At 45.9% G+C, this 26260-nt stretch overlaps 1 long non-coding RNA gene across 1 annotated transcript in view; it reads right to left on the bottom strand.

The window, feature by feature from the left end:
• Positions 1-26260, bottom strand: part of LOC309652119 — a 424346-nt gene that overhangs the window by 16728 nt on the left and 381358 nt on the right. The window lies entirely within an intron of this gene.

The following is a 26260-nucleotide window of genomic DNA, read 5'->3' as shown; positions in this document are numbered from 1 at the left end:
GTTGTGGTGCACGGGCTTAGTTGCTCCGCGGCATGTGGGATCTTCCCAGACCAGGGGTCGAACCCGTGTCCCCTGCATTGGCAGGCGGATTCTTAACCACTGTGCCACCAGGGAAGTCCTCCCAACTTTTTCGATTGCACACCCCTCTACTAAAAGTATTTTGAGAAGTATTCTCAATACTTGAGTGTTTTATAAAATGATGTACATGTGTTACTCTACTAATACATTATGCATGTTCTAAAGCATACACAAAAAGGACATTTTAAAAGGATGAGACAAGGATGAAATAAACAGTATTTTCAAACAGTTCAAAGTTTTTATAATATTTGTATTACAAAAAACTATTTTGACTCTCACTAAAATGTTATGAGGGCTTCCCTGGTGGCACAGTGGTTAGGAGTCCGCCTGCCAATGCAGGGGACACGGGTTCGAGCCCTGGTCCGGGAGGATCCCGCGGGCTGCGGAGCGGCTAAGTCCCTGAACCACAGCTGCTGAGCCTGTGCTCTGGAGCCCGTGAGTCACAACTGCTGAAGCCCGTGCACCTACAGCCTGAACTCCACAACAGGAGAAGCCGCCGCAATGAGAAGCCTGTGCACTGCAATGAAGAGCAGCTCCCGCTCGCCGCAACTAGGCCCGTACGCAGCAACAAAAACCCAATGCAGCCAAAAATAAATAAATAAAATGTTATGAATACATTTTTTTCCCACAGAGAATGTGATCGCATATGCTTCATTAAAAAAAAATCTTGGGTTAATATAGTAATACGGTAATACAGTAATACAGCTATAATTATATGCTATAATACAGCTATGTAAAGGTGTGGTTCTAAGTTTAGTTTATTTCAGCACTTGGTTTCAGCGGCTGTCATAGATGAGGAACATGTCTGAAAAAGATACACAGCTCTCAATGGAAGACAGATTCCATGGGCTGAGTTTACCACATCCTCATGATTCTCCTTTTCCTATTCCACCCACCAATTATGCAATGGCTTTTGATGAAATTCAGCTGGTAAACAATCACCTTTCCTGATGCCAATCATTTGTTCTTGCCAACCAATCAGCACTTGTTGCACTTTTGTGTTTTTAACAAATGTGTTCAAAATCCATCAAAACTCTACATTTGAAAGACATTTTCAGGGTAGATATTTTCAGTCCCAGGTTTTAAGTGTGTAGATATGGGAGATTTTCTAGGTATGCAACTTACATCATTTTTGGCAATAAAATTACATAACAATGAAAACACAAATATCTGTTCTCCAAATGTTCTCTCCATGAACTGAGTTTCCATCCAAAGCAGTTATTTTCTCACTCATTGTTAAAATATCAACTTAACCTTGAAGAGCTATTTTGAGTGTGTTTATTATAATGGTTTTAAAAAAACAGCCACTGACTGTTAAAGGACACCACAGAAAAGGTCAGTATATTTGAAACATGTACCTTTGTGTGAAAGGAAACTATCTTTTACTTTGAAAACTCTTTTAAGGACTTTGCCAGAAAATAACCAGCTAACCTCTTTGTGGTAGGAAAGTGACAAAGGGAGTGTCACTCCCTACCTTGTTACAAAATAGAATACTATGAACATTTCAAAAGCCTAGTTTCTGTAGGATATTGGTGAATTCTATAGCAGTTTGTACATTTCAGGCGTCAATATCTTTGCTGTGAAAGGTTGCCAACTTTTTCAGTAAACAAACCTTGAAATTCACCCCCACCTTTTGAAAAAAATTCCTGTCAAAACAGCACTTCATTAGAGTAAAAAACTGCATTTCCAGTTTTTCTGTAAGGCATTTAAAAAAGATTAAATCATCTCAATACTCTGTAATGACCTATATGGAAATAGAATCTATAAAAAGAGTGGGTACATGTATATGTATAACTGATTCACTTTGCTGTACAGCAGAAACTAACACAACATTGTAAATCAACTATACTCCAATAGAAATTTTAAAAAATTAAACCAATCTTTTTTTGTTCATACTGTATCTTGTTCTTTATATCTTTCCTTTAGTAGCCCACAAAAAAGTAGTTCTTTGTGGATTTCATTACTGAAACAGAATCTAGCAAATACAAAGCTGAAAATGTTAGAAAGATTTTATCCAGCTGTACAGCAAACCTCCCAAACTCTATCATTTATTCTAATACTGTTTGTCCAAATATTCAGCAGTGTTTTCTAGATGCCTTCCAACAGTATTTGCTGACAAAAGACTGGAGTTTAGTTTGTCATCATGTTGTTTCACATGGATTTATTTTGCCCATTTTTACCATGATGGGAAAAACAAGTGTTTCCCTAAAGGGATCTGTGAACTTTCTTTTTTACTTTATTTAGTATGAAACTTCAAACAAAGCTTCTAAGCATGTATCTTTACGTTTAGTGAGATTTAATAAAGTACTATATTGAAAATCACTTGATGTTAAACATTGATAAAAAAGTAGTAGAGATTTATTTTTATGTCCTGGATGCCCAGTTTTTTCATGTAAACTTAAAGAAACTATGACATACATATAGAAAAGTGCACAAATCACAAGTGTAGAGCTTGACAAATTTTTACAAACTGAACACACTTGTATAACCAGCAGCCAGGTCAAGAGATAGAATATCGGGAATTCCCGGGCGGTTCAGTGGTTAAGACTTGGCCTTTTCACTGCCGTGGCCCAGGTTCAATCTCTGGTCGGGGAACTAAGATCCTGCAAGACGGGTGGCGCGGCCAAAAAAAAAAAAAGAATATCATAGCACCCAGAAGTCTCCTTTGTGCCCCCTCCCTTTCATTACCCCTTTAGTTCTTATTGCTGTGTAATGAATCACCCCAAAATGTAGGTGGTAGTGAAAAATGACCATTTTTTATGCTCATGGATTCTGTAGGTCAAGAATTCAGACAGGGCACATGGGGATGGCTTGTCTCTGCTCCATGACCTCTGGGGATTGTCTGGGAAGACATGATGGCTGGGGGTGTCTGGACACCTGGAGGCTGAAATCTTCTGGAGACGTCTTTCCTCATGTCCATCATTTTATGTGGCTGTTGGCTGGAACTTCAGCTGGAGCTGCTGGCCTGAACACGTATAGATGGCCTCTCTATGTGGTCTATGATCTAGCATCACTTCCACCATACTATGTTGGTCACTCAGATTCAAGTGAAGGAAACACAGACCCCTCCCCTCAAAAGGAGAATTTCCAGACATGTTTCAAAACTGCCACAAAAAGTAATCACCATCTTAATGTCTACCGCCACTGATCAGTTAAATGGATGCTTAGATTTTTTTAAAAATTATTATTTATTTATTTATTTTTGGCTGCATTGGGTCTTTGTTGCTGTGCACGGCTTTCTCTAGTTGCGGTGAGCGGGTCTACTCTTCGTTGTGGTGCGCGGGCTCTAGGCATGCGGGCTTCAGTAGTTGTGGCACACGGGCTCAGTAGTTGTGGCTCGCAGGCTCTAGAGCGCAGGCTCAGTAGTTGTGGCACACAGGTTCAGTAGTTGTGGTGCACGGGCTTCGTTGCTCTGCGGCATGTGGGATCTTCCCGGACCAGGGCTCGAAACCGTGTCTCCTGCACTGGCAGGTGGATTTTTAACCACTGTGCCACCAGGGAAGCACAGATGCTTAGATTTTAAAGATCTTGCTAATCATTATAGCTTCATATCATTATTAGCTAATATATCAAGGCAAAGTACACACTTAAAGTGAGTTTATTAACAAAGTGGACGTGAACCACACTTTAATTAGCTTTCTTTTTTTCCAAGTTGAACTTCTTTTTTTCTTTTCATTCCTTTTTTTTTTTCTTTTTCTTTTTCTTTTTTTTTGGCTGTGCCGCACAGCTTGCAGGATCTCAGTTCCCCGACCAGGGATTGAACCTGGCCCCGGCAGTGAAAGCACCGAGTCCTAACCACTGGACCGTCAGGGAATTCCCTAAGTAGCTTTCTTGATGTTTTCTTTTTCTTTCTTTCTTTCTTTTTTTTTTTTTTGCTGATTTCTTATCAGAACCAATTTGTTCATTGTTTTTATTTTGGAATGGGCTGATGGAAAACTTATACTAGGAATGGGAGATGAATCAGTTCTGCCATTTTCCTGTTGCCCACTTGTACTTGTATTCTTCATAGTATCTTCATTCAGGCTGTGGTTTATTTGTCGGAATCTTTTCAAGCCACTTTTCCATTTGGGGAGGACTGGTTTAGTTAAAACCAGATGATATAATCTGCAAATTCACAACCCAACACAGACATTGCAAAACTTTTCAATAGGCTGAAAAATAAAACGAAAGAGTGTGGACGCCACCATGAAACACTTCTGTGTTGTGAAATTCCCATTCCTCCTTCAGGATACCCATCAGCAGCCATGTTACAAATAGACCAAATGAGGGTGCCAGTGTCACCGCGTGTCTTGGGTACATTACAGTTTAATTTCTTTTATTCTTTTTTTTTTAATTAGTTAATTTATTTATTTATCTATTTTTGGCTGTGTTGGGTCTTCGTTTCTGTGCGAGGGCTTTCTCTAGTTGCGGCGAGTGGGGGCCACTCTTCATTGTGGTGCGCGGGCCTCTCACTACCGTGGCCTCTCTTGTTGCGGAGCACAAGCTCCAGACGCGCAGGCTCAGTAATTGTGGCTCACGGGCCCAGCTGCTCCGTGGCATGTGGGATCTTCCCAGACCAGGGCTCGAACCCGTGTCCCCTGCATTGGCAGGCAGATTCTCAACCACTGCGCCACCAGGGAAGCCCTTTTATCCTTTTGTTACAAAATAACTTTAAATAAAAGTTGTAATATTTTCTTCCCACACCTCAATGAATCATCTTGTACTCCTCACTGTAGAGACAACTGGTTTATTGCATTTGTTCCATTTTACAAATGAGACAACCGAGGTCCCAACAGGTAAAGAAACTAATTCAAGGATACACAGCTGATACGTGATGGAGCCAGTATTCAAACAGGTCTGTTTGGCTCCAGTGCCCACGCTCCCTCTATTACAACCAAAAGATTCTGGCTTGTTCAGTGACACAGAGTTTCTGGTTTCCGACACCAGAAGGAGGGAAGACTGCTGACCTTATTCTCCCAGCTAGGGGCACGTTTCCCTCTGCGCGGTCTATGGCAGAGTAGGCGTCAGGCTTAGAAGGAGGATACTGGCAAAACTGGAATCTAACCACCAGTCATCGGGCACTTACTGTGTGCAAGACCCAGAGCCGAGCACTGAATCCTCCTCCCGACCCTGTGAGGGAGCTCCAAGTGGTGTGTCCATTTTTCAGGTGACAAAATGGAGTAGATGGCCGTGCTGGCACTCCAAGCCAAAAATGGAATGACTCCCAAACCTGGGCTCTTAACCAATACACAGTGTAGCCTCTAGTCCGACAGCCTCATAGACAGTACTGTTTCAGTAAGTACACAGTAAGAGTGAGCAGCGTGCCAGGCACTGTGCCAACTGCTTTCCATGTATTATATCTCATTTAACTCTCACAACAGCCTCATGAGAAAGGTACTGTTAGACATTATCTTCATTTTACAGATGCAGAAACTAAGGCTCAGAGAGGTTAGGTAACTTGTCCAAGGTCACCAGGGGCTGCTAGCAAGTGGCAGGTCTTCTACCCGTCTGGCGTCCCTCCCATCATTGCTTTGGTCAGAATCTCCCGGAGCCAGCCTTTCTTGGGGAGCCCACGTCCATCTGCCAGCATCTCCTCGTTGAGCAGATGCCGTCCAGAGAGGCCGAGAATGGTGTGGTCTGTGGACACATGCCAGTCCAACAAGATAAGAAAGGACATTGAGAGCTTGGAAACGTTTACGCAACTTTGATACTGCTGCAGCATCCAAGTGCATGATTCATTTTTTTAAAACTTTTACAATAGTATCTGTTCATGACAGATTGGAAATTAAAAAACCAAATAACCTATCTTTCGCAACAGATAGTTTGAGAAGCACTGGTATAGACAAATCCTGTCCACTATCCATGCCCATGATCTGTCCCTGTGAGAGCAAGAGTGGTCAGTGCCGAGCCAGAGGAGGGGGTGAGTTGCCTGCAAATGGTTCCCAAAGGATTGTGGGAAAGACTTGGTTCACCCCAAGTTGAACCTGAGGCTGTCGGCTTCAAATGATAATGATGCTGGCTTGGAAGATCCAGACTCATTTTTATTTCGAGGGATCCCTCAGTAGTTCTCCAATGACTATCCATCAACAAAGGGCATCGCTGTGACATCCTCCGATCCAGAGATGCCACTGCTGTCCTCAGTTTCGATAGGCATTGCCATCTCTCCAGATATAGGACATGACCCAGTTAACTGCTGTGGGACAGGACAGGCAGTGAGGCACTGGGAACCAGAACAAGATTGTAAAGTGAGCTTCAGGGGCCTAAGCTAAAGGTCTAGGCAGGTGACCAGACTCGTTTTTCCCTTCCACCTTCTGCCAGCACAGATGCTACCTATCACAGCTCTGCTTCCTCCAGGCAGCTCTAATCCTAATCACTTCCCTCTTCACAGCATCCTTGTTGCCTGTCACACCCAACATTTCATCATATAGTATCCTGAGTGGTTCTCATATGACTTACATCTCAATTTCTCATCTAGGTTAAAGGTCCCCAAAGCAATCACAGGGGAAAAGACAAGGATTTAGCAACCAGAACTGAGGCATGATGGGATGTGGGGCTGGGCCTCAGGAGTAAGGGGGCTGCCCAGTTGTCAGAACTGAGGTCTGAAGTCAGGGCTGGTCCAGTAGTAAGGATGACCCCAGGCAGAATCCCAGAATGCTGGGCTGGAACTGCTGACATCCTTCTGAGCTAGAGCCTGGGGCTGGGCTGAGTCTGTAGCTAGAGGGTTGGTTGATCCTCAGAAAGTGGCTCCAGTCATGGAGGGGGAGGAGGAGAGTCTGGGAACCAGGCAGGACCTGAGCCTGCATTGTTCCTTGGCCTCCCATTCAAAGCCCTTTACAATGTGACCCCATCATAATGATAACAGTTAACATCTGGTGAGCACTTCCTATGTGCCAGCCACTGCTCCAGGTTTACACGTATTAGCTCATTGAATCCTCAAACTAACCTTGTGAGCAGGTTCCATTATCACCCCCATTTTACAGATGAGGAAACTAAGGCACAGAGAAGTTAAGAGGTTAAGTGACTTGCCCAAGTTTGCACAGCTAGCATGTGGTGGAGCTGGGATTCAAACCCAGGCAGTCTGGCTCAAGGGGCAGATGTTCAGCCAAAAGCCTATGCTCTGAAATATTTGCCTTGTGATAGGGGGCTTCAATGCCTTAACCTGAAGGATTGGCTCTAATGGTGGAGATCTCAGACATGCAGGAGCCTGATAGGGGAGAAAACTCTGATCTTGGAGACTTTAAATTAGAGGCACACTCACCTCTGCCATCTGAACCCTAAGTTTCATGGCCGCTCCTCTGTGAGACCGTATCTGTCTTTTACATGAGATAAATGAGGGAAGAGAATCCCCTGCCTGGGTTTGTGGTATCTTTCTTTTCTTTTTTTTTTTTGGCCACGCCACGCTGCGTGCAGGATCGTAGTTCCCCAACCAGGGATCAAACCCATGCCCCCTGCAGTGGAAACGTGGAGTCCTAACCACTGGACTGTCGGGGAAGTCCCTGTGGCATCTTTCTAAATGACCCAAGGCCTCCAAGCCATGGCCTTAATGTTTCAATGGCCCTTGTACGGGCTGAGGCTGAGTTCACCTGAACGTTGTTTCCACTCAGATGGGCAGAGCCTGGTGAGATCTCAACTTGAAGCATTTTTGGTAGTATTTTGTATTGTGCCTCTTTGTCATTCATTCTGTTTCTGGAGATCAAGAAATAGGGCCTGTGCCTTTACTGGCACTGAGTCTGTCATCATCTGTGTATTCTGTGGCTTTGGGGAAACCATACTCTGTTTTCTTTCTTTTTTTTTTTTTAAATTGAGGTATAGTTGATGTATAATATTATATGTTTCGGGTTTACAACCTAGTGATTCACAGTTTTTAAAGGTTATACTCCAAAGATAGTTACTATAAAAGATATTGGCTATATTCCCTGTGCTGTACAATATATCCTTGTAGCTTATTTATTTTATACATAGTAGTTTGTACCTATTAATCCACTACCCCTATCTTGTCCCTCTCCCCTCTGTCTCCCCACTGATAACCACTAGTTTGTTCTCTATATCTGTGAGTCTGTTTCTTTTTGTTAAATTCACTAGTCTGTTGTATTTTTTAGATTCCACATATAAGTGAGATCATACAGTATCTGTCTTTCTCTGTCTGACTTATTTCACTAAGCATGATACCCTCTCTGTCTACTTTCACCTATCATTAGGGCAGGTGTGGGCAGTCCCTCATGACTGGTCTGCTTAGAGCATGATCCCTTTGTTCGATGTGCTGGGGGTCTGGTCAAGGTTGGTAGAGGGGCAAGGAGGACCTCAAGCTGGGCACAGGCTTTCAAGAGAAGACACTGTCCCTGGGTCAGCTCTTCCAGTGGGTGGCTAGGGAAGAGCAGGGAAAGGGAGAAGGAGAGAGCATCACGGCTGGTCGCAGTGCCACTGCTAATGGATTTGCGTGCCATCTTTGGCATGCATGCCACAGGTTGCCAATCCCTGGAAGAAAAACAACCCTGCCTGGCCCTGCCAGGACAGTTGAGGGATCGAGGTCAACTGCCTTTTGGGTGCACTAAGACCCTGGAGCCGCCAGTTCAGTAATACCCATCCCGGGGTGGTTCCCATTCTTTTGGAAGTTTAGCTGCTCCCTGAAGGCACAAGGAAGAACCCGCCCCAGTTTGGCCACCCTTTCCAGTAGGCCAGCTGGCATCATCAGGAGTTCTGTTCCTAGGGTCCCCTGGCAGCCAGTTTGGCAAGAGCGGGCTGGGAAGAATAGTCAGTTGATTTGTTTCCTGTCTACCAGACGCTCAGAGCTGCTGGAAATCCAGGCGGATGCAATAACCCGACATGGTTTCATTCATCAAGATCGAGAGGGAGGACACGCTCCTTCCGAAGACAGTTAGGGCCCACATGCCTAATCTAGCAAGTCGGGTAGGGTTCACATTTCTCCACACATTTCAAATTATAATTAAATGTCAGGGCTGCCTCATGCACCTCTTTCTGTGCTCATAGAACACTTGTTTCTCAGGGATCCTGGGGACAGAAGATTTTGTAAACGAACAAAACAGACCAAAAACACATATACAAGTTATTCATATTTATGAGTGAAAAACGAGTAAGACAACAGATTGATGAGGCTTCTTTTCCAAGGCAGGAATTGGATTCCAGGCTGCAGGAATGGCAGGACAGCGCCCAGAGCAAAGCGGGTGGGGACACAAGAAGGATATTGTGCTCAGTTTTTGGAACCCATCTACAGGGGTGACCAGGAGTGAAGGGACTTCAGGTGAGAAGTGATCGAAAGTTGGGAATGTTTAGCTGTTGGAGGAGAAGGCTCACAGGGAACGTGACAGCTGCCTTTAAAAAACCAGAGGGCTGGCCTGTGGGAGAGAGAGAGGGGACTTAAGGCAGAGTGGAGGAGTGGAAAGTGTGGGCTATGGATTCAGGAACCCTCAGCTGAATTCATTGCTCTGCAATTTACTAGGCCTGCTCTCTTTGGTCACTTAATCGCCTTGAGCCTCAGTTTTTTCATCGGTGCAGTGGCTTGGAAGATAATACCTTCCTCCCTGTGCTGTAAGGATCCAGTGAGAGGGGGTCTAGAAAAGAGTGCTTGAAATCTGCAAAATGCTTAGCAGTTGATATTACTGTCAGTCTCTGTGGTCCTGGAGCACAGAGCTTGGTCCAGTGGGTGAAACTGACAGAGAGGCAGACTGTGGTGCAGTACAGTTATGAAGAGGTACCTAACCACTGTAAGGGTCATAAATGAAAATAACTGCTTTGGGTAGTAGTCAGTTCATCATCACTGGAGATGTTCAAGCAAAGGCTGGACCAGCATTTTCTGGGAGGCTGTGTGGGGGAATTACTGCATATGGAAGAAAGTTGGAGTAATCACCTCTAAGGGCTTTTCCAACCCTTAGGGTTGAAGATTCTCTACTGAGTTTCTGCCAAGACCTGTTGGCACTCGATGCCATTCCCTCTCACTTACCTCAGGACCTTGCTCCAGCAGTTGCCCTCTCTCTCCTGTGTCATTTTTCCCCTCTCTACTGGATCTTTTCTATCACCACACAAATATGCTGTTTAAGCTCCAATCGAAGAAAAAGAAAAATGGTTTCCTCTAGCTATTTCCCCATTTCTCTCCTTCCCCTTTTCTAACGCTTTCAAAATCATGATCTGCATTTGCTTCCGCCCACCCAGTCTTTGTCCTTCAACTCTCTCTTTTACATACTCTCTAAACTGGCTTCTGTCCCCTCCACTCCACCAAAGTTGTTAAGATCACTGTGAGGTAATAGAGAATATATATATTGCTCTCTGTCCTGGTTCCTGGCACAGAGCTCCTAAAAACCTCACAATTTCCTAAGTGATAAGAATACTAGGAGCATCTCTTGTTCTAACATCTGTCTTTGACCCCATCCCTGACACAGGGCTCTTAAAACCGTTATAAATTGCTAAGTGATAAGAGCAATGAAGAACGTCTTTTGTTCTACTGAGGTGATTCTGGGTGGGCTCTTGGATGGCTCCTGGATGGGGGCTGGTCACCAGAAAGACCAAGCCATGATTAAAATCTTGGGATTTTCAGCTCCCCCCACATTCTCCAGAGAGGGGAGAGGGCCTGGAAATGGAGTTAATCATGGATCATGCCCGCGTGAGGAAGCCTCCATAAAATCCCAATAGTAGGGGGTTCGGGGAGCTTCCAGATTGGTGAACACATCCATATCGGGAGGATGACACATCCCAGCTCCACAGGGACAGAAACTCCTGCACTTGGGACCCTCCCAGACCTCAGCCTATGTATCTCTTCATCTGGCTGTTCATCTGTAGCCTTTATCATATCCTTTGATAGACTGGTAAATGTGTTTCCCTGAGTTCTGTGAGCTGCTCTAGAAAATTAATCAAACCAGAGAAGGGGGTCATTGGAACCTCTGATCTATAGCTGGTTGGTCAGAAGCACAGGTGATAACCTTGGCTTGTGACTGGCATCTGAAGTTGGGTGTGTGTGTGGCAGTCTTGTGGAACTGAGCCCTTAACCTGTGGAATCTAATGCCATCTCCGGGTAAATAGTGTCAGAATTGAGTTGAATTGGACACCCCACTGGTGTCCGAGAATTGCTTGTTGGTGTGGGGAACACCCCCCAACACACACACATTTGGTGACCAGAAGTGTCAGAAGTGAAATGTTCTCTTTGTAGGTCAAGGAGACATACAGGGAAGAAACACACAGTGGGGAAGAACTGGGTTTTTCCCTACATATGAAGGAAAAAGACTGAGGTTTTCCCTATATGATCATCAACAGCTTACATGCTACCAAATCCAAGGATCAGTTTTCTCCATCTTCCTGTGACTGGTCCCATCTGCATAACTGACGAAGTTGACCTCTTCTTCCTCCTCCTCCAGGACACCACACTCTCTGGCTTTTCTCCTGCCTCCCCGGTTCTCAGACTCCTTGGCAGTTTCCTCCTCATCCCCTGACTTGTAAATCGTGGAGTGCCCCAGGGCTGTGTCTTCAGATCTCTGTTCTTTCCCAGTGTTTCCTAGTGGTCTCATCTAGACCATGGCTTTAAATATGTACTGGATATGGTTCTTGCCTCTGTATACTGGACAACTCCCACAGACATAGTTCCAGCAGGGACCTCTATCTTTTTTTTTTTAATTATTGTATTGGAGTATAGTTGATTTACAATGTTGTGTTAATTTCCGCTGTACTTCAAAGAGATTCGGTTATACATATATATACATTGTTTTTCATATTCTTTTCCATTATGGTTTATCACAGGATATTGAATATAGTTCCCTGTGCTATACAGTAGGGCCTTTTTTTAAAAATTTATTTTATTTTTATTTATTTTTGGCTGTGTTGGGTCATCGTTACTGCACGCAGGCTTTCTCTAGTTGTGGCGAGCAGGGGCTACTCTTCGTTGCTGCGCGCGGGCTTCTCACTGCGGTGGCTTCTTTTGTTGCAGAGCACGGGCTCTAGGTGCCCAGGCTTCAGTAGTTGTGGCTCATGGGCTTAGTTGCTCCGCGGCATGTGGGACCTTCCCAGACCAGGGATCAAACCCGTGTCCCCTGCATTGGCAGGCGGATTCTCAACCACTGCACCACCAGGGAAGCCCTACAGTAGGACTTTGTTGTTTATCCATTCCATATGCAATAGTTTGCTAATCCCAAGCTCCCAATCCATCCCTGCCCCACACCCCTCTCCCTTGGCAACTACAAGTCTGATCTTTATATCTGCGAGTCTGTTTCTGTTTCATAGGTAAGTTCATTGGTGAGGGGCCTCTATCTTGAACTCCACACCTGTGTAACCAAAGGCCTCCTTGGCATCGCCGCCTGCATGTCTTGTTGCCACATCACATTTAGCAGGCTCAGCACCACATCCTTGATGCCTCTCCCCAGGCCTGCTCCTCCCACAATCTTCTTCATTTCCAAAATGGAGACTCCATGCTTTCAATCACTCAGACCAAAAACCTTGGGGTCATGATGGGGTTCAGGGCAGGCCACCCCCAAATATACCACTTTGGCATATTAATTATTTTGAATTAAAGTTATCTGAGAAACAGCCAGTGCAGAAAGGACACTATGACCCTCCTCTCTGTCCTCCGGAAAACAGGAAATACATCTCCCACGGGAAAGGTCCTCTCCCTGCACCAGGAGGTAGAGAGACATCCTTATTGCCAGAGATAAGGAGGTTTCTTCAGCTCTTAGAACAGTGCCTGGCACAGGGTAAGTGTTATGTAAGCAAACTGCTTAGTTTCTTCACTGATTAGTACCCAAGCCTAAGTTTCTTCGTCTTGTTAGTTCTTCACACATTTATTGTTTCTTTGTCTAAAAGGTATAAAATCTGCCTGCTTTGGTCATTTCTTTGAGTCTCATATTTCTATGAATTTCTGTAAGTACCAAATTAAAATTTGATTTTCTCCTGTTAATCTGCCTCACTTCAATTTAATGACTAGAGCAGCCAGAAGAACCTAGAAGGATAGAAGAAAGTTTTTTCCTCCCCAACAGTCATTACGCATCCCACAGCCAATTCCTCAGCAAATCCCGTCAGCTCTATCTGCAACGGGTACCCAGAACCCAGCCACTTCTCACTTCTCTGTAAGACATAAATCAGATCACATAACTTCTCTGCTCAGAACTGCCCAATGGCTACATCTTACTCCAAAGCCAAAGCCAAAGTCCTCATCTCCAACTGTTCTCCCCATCACTCACCCTGCTCTGGGAATCACTTGACCTTTCTGTTATTCATTTAACATGCCAGCCAAGCTCCTGGCCTGGAATGCTCTTTCCCCAGATGTCTGGTTGGCCTGCTCACTCATCTCCTGCAGATCTTCTTGGTGAGGGCTTCCGTGACCATTCTGTTTAAAATTGCAGCCCCTCCTGCCATCCCCTCTCTTTTACTTTCCCTTCTCTGCTTCCCTGCTTTATTTTTCTCCTCAGGACTCATTATCACCTAGCATACTATATGTTTTACTCACTTATTTTATTCGCCCCCTTAGAATGTAAGCTCCATGAGGGCAGGGATTTTTGTGTTGTACACTGAAGTCTCTCCAGCTCTTAGAACAGTGCCTGGCACAGGGTAAGTGCTCAATAGATGTTTCTTAATCTCCCAGACGGACTGGTAAGTGACAAATGCAAGTTGCAGAACAACAAGAATCAGTGTGATCTAATTTATGTAAAAGAATACCCACAAAGCACCACTCTGTACCTGTATATATTCATGCATATGGATGTCAATGCATGGAATAGGCTCTGGAAGGATCACACCAAAGCACTAACAGTGGTTATAACTAGGGCTCTTCTCAATGGGCCCGGGAATGGGAGAGGGGTGTCCAAGGAGATTTTAGTCATATCTGTAATGTTTTCTCTTTTTTTCCAAGGAAAATGTATCCCTGTATTACTTTTGTGGGATTCAAAAGAAATAAAAATGAATCAATTAAAAGTTATATTTTGCAATAGTTTCTGGAAAGTGAACAGAAGAGTTTAAAGGACTCAGTAGTACTAAAAGCCATTCTCAGGGCTGGGGCATCTAGGAGGCACCCCTCCCCCACTCCCTTCCTACCCCCCCACCCCATAAGACACATGATTTTTGTTTGTTTGTTTGTTTGTTCTGGCCACACCATGCAGCTTGTGGGATCTTAGTTCCCCTACCAGGGATTGAACCCGGGCCTTCACAGAGTCCTAACCACTGGACCACCAGGGAATTCCTTTTTTTAAACAATTTATTTATATTTCATTTATTTTATTTTGGCTGCGTTGGGTCTTTGCTGCGCGCGGGCTTTCTCTAGTTGTGGAGAGCGGGGGCTAGTCTTCGTTGCGGTGCACGGGCTTCTCATTGCGGTGGCTTCTCTTGTTGCGGAACACGGGCTCTAGGCGTGCGGGCTTCAGTAGTTGTGGCATGCGGGCTCAGTAGTTGTGGCTCGCGGGCTCTAGAGCGCAGGCTCAGTAGTTGTGGCGCACGGGCTTAGTTGCTCCGCGGCATGTGGGATCTTCCCAAACCTGCCAATGCAGGGGACACGGGTTCGATCCCTGGTCCGGGAAGATCCCACATGCCGCGGAGCAACTAAGCCCATGCACCACAACTACTGAGCCCTCTTGCTGCAACTACTGAAGCCCACGTGCCTAGAGCCCGTGTTCTGCAGCAAGAGAAGCCACCGCAATGAGAAGCCTGTGCACTGCAAAGAAGAGTAGCCCCCGCTCGCCACAACTAGAGAAAGCCTGCACGCAGCAACGAAGACCCAACACAGCCAAAAATAAATAAATAAATTTATATTTAAAAAAATATATATATATACCACCCCAGAATACGCCTCTTTGGCATATTGATTATCTTTACCTGGTTATTTTTAAGAAACAGCAGACACAGGTGAAGCTCTGAAAACTGAATGGAAGTTACCCTTTTGTAAGAGGCGTTTACATTTGTAGGGGACATCTCCACATGTAAGGGTGTCTCCCCCTCTGTACTAGGAAGAGAAGCGTGACTCTAAATCTCTAGAAACTCTTATCAATGCAGAAGGCAATGACTTGAATCTGCATAACACCCTTAATCTGGTTTACCCTTTACTGTGCTTTTCCTGGTAACCTCCGCAAACTGTTTCCCACACTCCCATCCCCCCAACATCTTTTGTCTTTAGCTGGAGATGGTATTTAAGATGGCAGCTTGGGCCATTTCAGGGAGTTACTCAGTTTTCCTGGTTATCTCTCACGTGTACAGGAGGCATACATATTATTAAACTTCTGTTTGGTTTTCTCCGGATAATCTGTCTTTTATTGCAGGGTGTCTCAGCCAAGAACCTAGAAGGGTAAAGGGAAAATAATTTTTCTTCCCCTACACTCTGTAGGGAAAAACCCAGTTCTTCCCCACTGTATGTTTCTTCCCTGTGAGTCTCCTTTACTACTCACGCCAAACACTTCACTTCTGGTCACAAAATGTGTGGATTTTTTTTTCTTTTTTATAAATTTATTTATTTTATTTATTTTTGGCTGCGTTGGGTCTTCGTTGCTGCGCATGGGCTTTCTTCAGTTGTGGCGAGTGGGGGCTACTCTTCATTGCGGTGCACAGGCTTCTCGTTGCGGTGGCTTCTCTTGTTGCGGAGCACGGGCTCTAGGCGCACGGGCTTCAGTAGTTGTGGCACGAGGGCTCAGTAGTTGTGGCTCATGGGCTCTAGAGCGCAGGCTCAGTAGTTGCGGCGCATGGGCTTAGTTGCTCCGCGGCATGTGGGATCTTCCTGGACCAGGGCTCGAACCCATGTCCCCTGCATTGGCAGGTGGATTCTTAACCACTGCGCCACCAGGGGAGTCCCAAATGTGTGGTTTTTTCCCCACATCAAACAATTCTCTGTGACACCAGCTGGGTGTTCTACAATTTAATTCAGTTCTGATATTGTGTACCAGTGATAGCCTCAGACCCCACAGGTTAAGGGCTCAGTCTCACAGGACTGCCCCCCAGCACTTCAGCTGACAGTGGCAAGCCCAGGGTATCACCTCTGCTGCTAGCCAACAGGCTAAAGGGCTATAGGTCTGGGAGGTTCCAATGACCCCCTCCTTTGGTTCAATTAATTTGCTTGAGTGGCTCACAAAACTCAGGGAAACACTTACCTACCTACGTTTACCGGTTTATCAAAGGCTACGATAAAGGACACAGATGAACAGCCAGATGAAGAGATAGGCTGAGGTCTGGGAGGGTCCCAAGTGCAGGAGCTTCTGTCCCTGTGGAGCTGGGATGTGTCATCCTCCAGGTGTGGATGTGTTCACCAATCTGGAAGCTCCCCGAACCCCCTACTATTGGGATTTTATGGAGGCTTCCATAAATATTATGGGCATGATCCATGACTAACTCCATTTCCAGCCCCTCTCCACTCCCTGGAGGATGGGGGGTGAGGTTAAAAATGCCAAGCTTCTCATCGTGACTTGGTCTTTCTGGTGACCGGGCCCCCATCCAGGAGCCCTTGGGCAATTTGCAAAACCTGGGCCCTCTGCCTCACTCTACACAAAGGAGTTTCCGGTTTGTAGAAGGAAGGTGGTAACGATGATAATACCTACTTCTGAGGTTGTGGTGGCAATTAAATGAGTTTTTTACTGCCTGTAAAAGCTCTTAGAACAACGTCTGGCATATAGTAGGTGCTCAGTACAAGGAGGCAGTTATTTTTACTTTTATTGAAATCACCTTTGATTTAATTTACTGGTTATAGGGATTTCCCTGGCGGTCCAGTGGTTAGGACTCCCTCCGCACTTCCACTGCAGGGGGCATGTGTTCGATCCCTGGTCGGGGAACTAAGATCCTGCAAACAGACCCCCCCAAAAAATTTACTGGTTATAACAGCCCTGCAGGAAAGAATGAATGGAGTGGGCTCTGAAGTCAGACAGACCTGGTTTGAATCCCAGCTTGGGGACTTAACTAGGTGACCTTTGTAAGGCACTGCACGGTTCTGTGCCTCAGCCTCCGCTAGATAGGTCATAATAATTACGTCTGCCTTCTAGCAGTGTCCTAAAAATTGAAGTTGCTCTTCCAAAGACAGCAAATGATGCCGGTGTGTGGCAAGCCTTAGTTAATGGGAGCTGGGTTTGGTTTTGGTTTATGATCTTGATTTGGCTGTGAGCTTCCTGTCTGGCCTTGGGCTCCTCTGTCCTCTCCCGGAGCTTGTCTGCTTCAGCTGTCATTCAGAGAGTAGTGTCTGGCCCTCCCCTCCTGCAAACCGGGCTGCTCAGCCTGATGGGCTGTGACGGGGCCCTGCAGGAGAGCTGCTGGCCCCGCCCACCCTCTGGCCCCCTTTCCAGCATCTGGGCCACTCAGCTCCTCCAGGGAGGGGACTTCAGCGCTCCTGGTCTTGACTTTGGTGACTAGACGTTGAGTGCTAAGTCTATTTGTCACCGAGATGTCGAGATGGCACAAGTGTGGCCACCTTGCCCTGCAGCCCCAGCTCCTAGCTGAGGAGGAGGCTGCAGCAGGAGTCATTGTTGTGCCCCCCGCCATCCCCAGGCCTGCAAGTGACATTTCTCTGCTCAGTTCACTGTCACACAGGAGGGTTCATGTGCGGTTTTCTCCAGAGCCTAGACTGCCCTCCCACCCACTCCTGCCACTCAGCTCAGCTTGTCACTTCCATCCCTCAAGCAGCGCCTCACACTGCCATCCCGACACAGCCCCAACGCGACAGCCACTGCCCCGGGCTCTGTTTCACGTGCCCCTTTGCCCGCCCCTGCTCAGCAGCCGCACAGAGGAGGAGTCTTCTCCGGGGCAGAAGCACACAGCCTGAGCTTGCTGGACCCCGTGTCCCTGCAGGGTCCTTCACAGGGCTCTCGGCTCCAAGTGGGTCCTCTTCATGAGCCTCGCTGGCTGCCAACTGGCCCATCTGAAGCCCACTCCAGGGAGGGAGTCCTGCCAAGGGCTACCCCGATCGTTGTTGTGAGAGAAGCAGCTTGTCCCCCGTAGACACATTGGCTTCCATACTCACGGAAGTGGATATGCCTCAGGAATTTGCTTCCTCCACTCCTCGAGTTTTGAAAACTGGTTAAAATGGGCAGCCGAGGAGAGAGGGAAAGACCTTACTGTGATTGGAGCCCTAGGTCTGCCGGTGACCGGCTGTGTGATCTTGGGCCATCACTTATCCTCTCCGAGCCTCTATTTTTCCATCTGAAAAATGGACATGAAAGGAATGACTTTATTACCTCCCAGGCCTTTTGTGAGAATCGAACGAGATCGTGGATGTGAATGCTCTTGGCCAGCTTACAGGTGACGAGGGCTGCTGCTGTGTGTGTGGTATGGGTGCAGCATTTCAACTACGATGCAAAATGCTGATTGTGTGTGTGTGTGTGTGTGTATGTGAGAACAAGTAAAAAATTGCCATTGATTCTCCTCTGAAGTACTCAAAGACTTTGCTCAAGCAAGTGTCCCCTCCTGTTCTTGCATCATTAACTCCCCCCAATGGAGCATTGCCATCCATATTCAAGCATACTGTGCTGTTCCCTCTCTTTAAGAAAACCACAACCTTCTTGATCCAATATCCCCGTCTACCCACCACTCCATTTCTTTCTTTTTTTTGTTTTTTTAAATTGAAGTACAGTTGATTTACAATGTAGTGTTAGTTTCTGCTGTACATCAAAGTGATTCAGTTTATATATATATTTTTCCATATTCTCTTCCATTATGGTTTATCACAGGATATTGAATATGGTTCCCTGTGCTATACAGTAGGACCTCGCTGTTTATCCATTCTCTATATAACAGTTTGCATCTGCTAACCCCAAACTCCCACTCCATCCCTCCCCCACCCCCCTCCCCTTTGGCAATCACAAGTCTGTTCTCTATGTCTGTGAGTCTCTTTCTGTTTTATAGATATGTTCATTTGTGTCATATTTTAGTTTTAGTTTGTTTGTTTGTTTGTTTCGGCCGAGCCTCGAGGCTTGTGGGATCCCAGTTCCCTGACCAGGGATTGAACCCAGGCCCCGGCAGTGAAAGCGCCAAGTCCTAACCACTGGACTGCCAGGGAATTCCCATTTGTGTCATATTTTAGATTCGACATATAAGTGGTATCATATGATATTTATCTTTCTCTGTCCGACTTACTTCACTTAGTATGATCATCTCTAGGTCCATCCATGCTGCTGCAAATGACATTATTTCATTCTTTTTTATGGCTAACATTCCACTGTGTGTGTGTATATATATTTTTCCATTTCTTGGCTATTGTAAATAGTGCTGTTATGAACATAGGGGTGCATGTATCTTTTCGAATTAGAGTTTTGTCTGGATATATGTCCATGAGCCCACCACCCCATTTCTGTGCCCTCTTTTGCAGCAGGACTGCCTGGAATTCAAATTGTCTTCTCTGGCAGTCTCTATGTCCTCACCTCCCATTGTCTCTTGAACACATTCCAATAACGTTCATACCCCACCAAGCCTCAGAATCCACACTTGCAGAGGCAGGACCGGCTACATCATTTGCAGGGCCGAAGGCAAAGTGAATATGTGGGGCTCTCTGTTCAAAAGTGTATTTTTTTCCTACAGTTATCGTAACAAATTACCACACACCGGGTGGCTTAAAAGAACAGAAATTGATTCTCTCACAGTTCTGGAAGCCGGGAGTCCAAAGTCAAGGTGTCAGCAGGGTAGGTTCCTTCTGGAGATTCTGAAAGAGAATCCGTTCCTTGTGTCTCTTCTAGCTCCCAATGGCTACAGACAGTGCTTGGCGTTCCTTGGCTTATAGATGCATCACTCCAATCTCTGCCTCTATCTTCACCTTCTCTGTGTGTCTTTCCCCGCTCTTCTCCCATTAGGACATCTGTTGCTAGGTTTAGGGGCCACCCTAATCCAATCTGATCTCACCTCAAGATCTTTACCTTAAGTACATCTGCAAAAACCCTTTCTCCTAATAAAGTCATATTCGGGTGGACATATCTTTTGGGAGAGGGGTCATCATACAACCCACTGGAAAAAGTTGCTTAAGAATTTCCAGATGGCGACAGAAGAGCATTAGACCAGCGCAAGACCCTGCTGAGAGCGGACTGTCCAACTGCACAGGTTGCGTGCCCATGAGGCGGGAGTGTGCCAAGGTCATTCATGGCCTCCATCCCTGCTGTCAAGTCCAATGGTGAGTTCTGAGTCTTCATCTTACTGGAGCTCTCAGGGCATCTGATGCAGTCCATCACTCTGTCCTCCCTTCGACCCTTGCTTCCCTTGGCTTCTGGGACAGCAAGCTCTCCTGCTTTTCCTTTGATCTCACTAGCCAGTCAGTCAATCCTCAATGCCTTCTGCTGGCTCCTTCTCCCACCATCCTCTAGCGTCTGGAGGTTGGAGAGCCACAGGGCTCTGGCTTTGGACTGCCTCTCTCTGTGCATTCCCTCCTTTGAGGGTCTCATTTGGTGTCAGGTTTTTAAATGTCCCCCCTGCTGCTCTGAACCCTCCTCTGGGTGCTAGACAGACAGATCCAGTTGCCTGCTCGACAGCTCCCCTTCGAGGTCTAATAGGCCTCGCAAACTCAGCACGTCTAAACTGGAGTCCTCCCCAGCTTGCCCCGGGTCTCCTCTGCATCACTTAATGGCATCTCCAGCCTTCCAGTTGCTTGGGTGAAGACCTTCGCATCACTGTAATGCTGCACTTTCCTCTCATAACCCAACAAGTAGTCTCAGCAAAAGCTCCCCATCCCACTCAGAGGGAGGTCTCCACTTCTTGCTGTGCGTGGCTCACAAGGCCCTGTGTGATCGGGTCCTCCTCTACCTCACCCCCTCCATCTCCTGCTAACTTCACCCCGACCTTCACTCTCTCATGCTGTTCTAGTCCTCCCCCACCCCACCGGCTTGTTCCTTGATTATGCCAAGCACACTCCCACCTCAGGGCCTTTGCACCTGCAGTTCCCTCTGCCTGGCGTGATCTTTCTCCATTCATTCAGGATCCTTTTGCTCCCTCACTTCATCCAGTCCTGTTCAAATGTCCCTTGGTCAGGGAAGGCCTCCCTGACCACCCTGTCTAAAATGGCACCCTCTGGTCTCTCTCTCGTCCCATCCCCTGCTTTATTTTTATCCCTTTTTCTCTGTGTCAATCTTTCCAACTAGAATGTGAGCTCCATAGGTTTAGGGATTTGGTTTTTTCACTGCCATCACCCCCACTACTAGCGCAGTGTGTGACGTATATATATATATATATATATATATACACACACACACACACACACACACATATATATTTGGCTGCGCTGCACGACACGCAGGATCTTAGTTTCCTGACCAGGGATCGAACCAGTGTCCCCTGCAGTGGAAGCGCAGAGTCCTAACCACTGGACCGCCAGAGTTATTCCCGTGGCACACATATATTGAGTCAAAGAGTGACTCAATCTGACCGTGTTGCCCTCCCAGCTTAAAATCCGACAATGCTCCCTCACACCTAGGTGCCTTTGCGCATGTTGCACTCTCTACTCGGAAGGTGCTTCCTGCTCCTAGTCTGCCTGGAAAACTCTTATTCATCCCTTAAGACCCAACCCAGCTGTCACCAGCTTTGTGAAGCTCCCATGTCTCCAGGCAGTTAGCCAGTCGTTCCTCGGTGACCCCACAGCATCCTGTACAGGCCTCAGTTAATGTCTGAGTCTCATGCGATTTGTCTGTCTGTCTTCTCCAGTAAGCGGTGAGCTTCCTGAGGGCAGGCGCTGGGTCTTCTCATCCCTGTATCCCCAGACTCTAGTCCAGTGCCTGTACAGCTATCAGTAAGTATTTGGTAAAGGTTTGCTGTCTGAATGAATAAATGAACCAACATTTATGAGGGATGAGGGAAGAAGGGAATAGAAAGGAGGGCAAGAGGGAACTATTTCTTTCTCAGTAGGTGCCCTCAGGGTTCCTGGGAGCCCTGTTCTCCAGACTAATCCTGACACCCTGCCCCTCATCCAAACTTTCTAGAAACAGGTGCTAACCTCTCTGCCACAGTGACTTAGTTTCCACCACCCCCAAATTAGGACCCACGATCTGACAAGTTTAAGCATGGGTTTTAGAGACAGCAAGACTGAATTCTTGAAATCTGTCACATGCAGGACCTGTGGCTATTCAGGTTTATTTTCTGGTGAATGTAACCAAGAATCAGGGCTTGTGGATCTAATATATATTTGCTAGAGATTATTTGAAAATACAAGTAAGTGCAGAGAAAACCCATCCACAATCCTACATCCTAGATGCTAAACATTGTTATTATTTTGACATAACTTCCTCTGGTATGTATGTAGGCATCAACATATGTGCATGTGTGTATATGAAACATAATATATACCTGTAAGTGCATATGTAAAATACATGAATGGACTCTCCCTGCACCTTCCATTTCATACCAATGGATCATATTGTAGCAGATGCCTGCCCACTGTCTTCATTCCATGAGTAGCTGACAGTTGGGTGCCCACACCAGACACCCCAGGAGTCCTGGCTCTGCCTAGACTCCCCATGCTGCCCCCACCTACAAGCAGGACCTCTAGATGTGCCAATGTGCCTGGAGGGCCAGGGCCAGCTGTGGGTAAATAGAGCAGCGGGGGGCAGAACCAGGAGCTGGGGTGACCCTCCCACCTATTCCCCAGATCCTTCCTGTGAGGTCCAGGAGCAGATGGCGGACCAGCACCAGCTTTCCCGGGAGCTGAGGCAGGGGATGGAGGGAGAAGACATTTCCACAGAGATGGAAACTGGGACCCTGCTTGGAGAAATCCAGCAGTGGGGGGCTCTGCACCCTGAACTGTCAGAACGCTGTGTTGCTGTGTTGTTTTTTTCCAGACATTTCTGGCACATCATGCTGGATGGTGTAAGAGACACTCAGATTTTCTCCTCTGTATTAAAAAACAGGCAAAAAACCAATAACAAAAGTCTCCCTGAATCACTTTTTTTCCTTGCCTCTCCCAAGGTAACACCTTTCCTAGAGGGAAATTATGGGAATAAAAAAGATGGTTAAAGAAGATGTGGTACAGGGACTTCCCTGGTGGTGCAGTGGTTGAGAATCCGCCTGCCAATGCAGGGGACACGGGTTCGAGTCCTGGTCTGGGAAGATCCCACATGCCACGGAGCAACTAAGCCTGTGAAGCCACCACAATGAGAAGCCTGGGCACTGCAACGAAGGGTAGCCCCCGCTCTTCGCAGCTAGAGAAAGCCTGCACACAGCAACGAAGACTCAAAGCAGCCAAAAATAAATAAACAAACAAATAAATAAAAAGATGTTGTATATATATACAATTGAATATTACTCAGCCATGAAAAGGAATGAAATTGGGTCATTTGTAGAGGCGTGGATGGACCTAGAGAGTGTCATACAGAGTGAAGTAAGTCAGAAAGAGAAAAACAAATATCGTATATTGACACATATATGTGGAATCTAGAAAAAAGGTACAGATGATCTTATTTGCAAAGCAGAAATAGGGACACAGACGTAGAGAACAAATGTATGGATACCAAGGGGGGAAGGGGGGATAGGAGGAATTGGGAGATTGGGATTGACACATATACACTATTGATACTATGCATAAAATAGACAACTAATAACAACATACTGTAGAGCACAGGGAACTCTACTTAAGACACTGTGGTGACCTAAATGGGAAGGAAATCCAAAAGAAGAGGGGATATATGTATATGTATAGCTGATTTATTTTGCTGCACAGTAGAAACTAACACAACATTGTTAGGAACTATACTCCAATAAAAATTAATAATAATAAAAAAAGATGGTTAGTTGTTTTTTTTAATAAAGTGGAACCTGGGGGTAAGAACTTGGTTGGCCACTAGGGGGCAGCAAAGTGCTCCTATTCTTAGAGGAAGACAAGAAAGCCTTTCACATCCAGCGGTAAGGGGAATCAATCTTTAGCCATATAGCAATAAAGGCTCAGGCACTGAATTTACAAATGACTGGCCATCACCCACTCCAGCGTCAATATTTGGAAAAGAAATAAGAGTTTAAATCTCAGCTGAGCCACTTAGAATATGCCCTTGGGCCAGTCGCAATCTATTTCAAGTTACTCATTCTTTTATTTATTTATTTATTTATGGCTGCGTTGGGTCTTCGTTGCTGCGCGCGGTCTTTAGTTGCAGTGAGCAGGGGCTACTCTTCGTTGTGGTGCACGGGCTTCTCATTGCGGTGGCTTCTCTTGTTGCAGAGCACGGGCTCTAGGCGCGCGGGCTTCAGTAGTTGTGGCACATGGGCTCTAGAGCACAGGTTCAGTAGTTGTGGTGCACAGGCTTAGTTGCTTGGCGGCATGTGGGATCTTCCCGGACCAGGGCTCGAACCCGTGTCCCCTTCACTGGCAGTCAGATTCTTAGCCACTGCGCCACCAGGGATGTCCCAAGTTACTCATTCTTAAACTAGGGATACCTGCTTCCCAATATCACACCTTCTTCATATAGTTTTCTTGATAATTAAGTGCATTAACTAAGGTAATAGGTAAAATGCTTGGCATAAAGCAAGTGTTCATATGTTAAATATTATTACCATATAAAGAACCAAGGGAATAGTTATTTGAATACCTATTGTGTGTCAAGCACTTTGAATCCTTAGAGAAATCAAGTGAGGAATGATGACAAATTAAATGAGAGATTGAATGACAGATTAGAGGTTAAAGAACATCGCCAAGGCCAAGTAGCTAGCAACAGCAATAGCAGCTAATGCGAAGCAGGCACTAATTATGGGCCAGGCACTCACTGTTCCAAGTTGCATGAATTATCTCACTTCTTACAGAAGTCCTCTGGAGTGGGTACTATGATTATGCCCATTTGTCAGAAAGGGAAACTGAGGCACAACAAGTAACTGACCCAATGTCACTGCTTTTCCCTAAGGTTGGCTCTGTCTTCTTGATCTCCAATTCCCAAGTAAACCCTTATCAAATAATCATCAACGGATATTTATTGTATGCCAACTATTTACAAGACATCGTGTTGAGCACAGTGAAGACTTGCACTGTTACTGAGGGGCATAAAGGAAGACCTGAATGTTTGGAGGGATGCACCATGTTCAGGAATGGAAAGACTCAATATCATAAAGATGTCAGTTCTGGCATACAGAATTCATAGTTGTGAGATAATAAAAAATATAAGTATTGGGCTCTGGCCTGGTTGCTGGCACAGAGCTTCTGAAACCCTGTAATTTCCTAAGTGATGAGAGCACTAGGAGCATCTTTTGTTCCAATATTTGGTTTATAACCCTGGTTTCTGACACAGAGCTCCTGAAACCCTTGTAATTACCTGGGTGGTAGGAGTGTCGTTTTCATGAGGCGACTCTGGGTGGGCTCCTGGATGGCTCCTAGATGGGGGCTGGTCACCAGAAAGACCAAGCCATGATTAGAAGCTTGGAATTTTCAGCCCTTGTCCCCCATTCTCTTGAAGAGAGAGAAAGGCTGAAAATGGAATTAATGTTCAATCATGACTATGTGATGGAGCCTCCACGAAATCCCAATAGTATGGGCTTCGGAGAGCATCCAGATTGGTGAAGAGTTGGAGGTGCCAGGAGAGTAGTGCAGCTGAAGAGGGCATGGAAGCTCCACCCCCTTCCCACATAACTCGCCCTGTGCATCTCTTGCATCTGGATGTTCATCTGTATCCTTATCATATCCTTTAATGAAACTGGCAAATGTAAGGAAGCGTCTCTCTGAGTTGTATGATGACCTGTTCTAGCAGATTAATTGAACCTGAGGAGGGGGTCATGGGAACCTCTGATTTATAGCCAACTGGTCAGAAGCATAGGTAACCTGAACTTGCAATTAGCATCTGAAGTCGGGGTGGGGGGCATCTTGTGATACTGAACCCTTAACCTGTGGGATCTGACACGATCAAATTGTATCAGAACTGATGTGAGGGAGTTCCCTGGTGGCCTAGTGGTCAGAATTCTCTGGGCTTTCACTGCCATGGCCTGGTCGGGGAACTGAGATCCCACAAGCCACCTGGCACGGCCAAAAAAAAAAAAGAATTGATTTGAATTCTCAGTCACCCTGCTGGTGTCCAAGAATAGCTTGTTGGTGTGGGGAAGCACCACCCCACACACACATTGGATTTGTGTCCAGAACTGAAATAATAGCTAATGAGTGTTTAAAAAAATGTTGTGCCAGACTGTAAATACTGTTTTGCAATATTTCTTCATTTAACATTATATCTCTGAGTTCACTCCCTTTCAGTGCACATATAGATACACATACAGAGTCAGTGCTTTAGAAGGATGTATGTCAAACACTGGTTACCTCTAGGGATGAGACTAGGTTTAGAGATGACTGATGAAAGGGAACTTTTACTTTATTTTTTGT

The sequence above is a fragment of the Balaenoptera physalus genome (genome assembly GCF_965194825.1).
Source record: "Balaenoptera physalus genome assembly, chromosome: X".
Classification (NCBI taxonomy): domain Eukaryota; kingdom Metazoa; phylum Chordata; class Mammalia; order Artiodactyla; family Balaenopteridae; genus Balaenoptera; species Balaenoptera physalus.
Note: the sequence above shows the minus strand (reverse complement) of the source record. Positions and strands in the feature narration are given on the sequence as shown.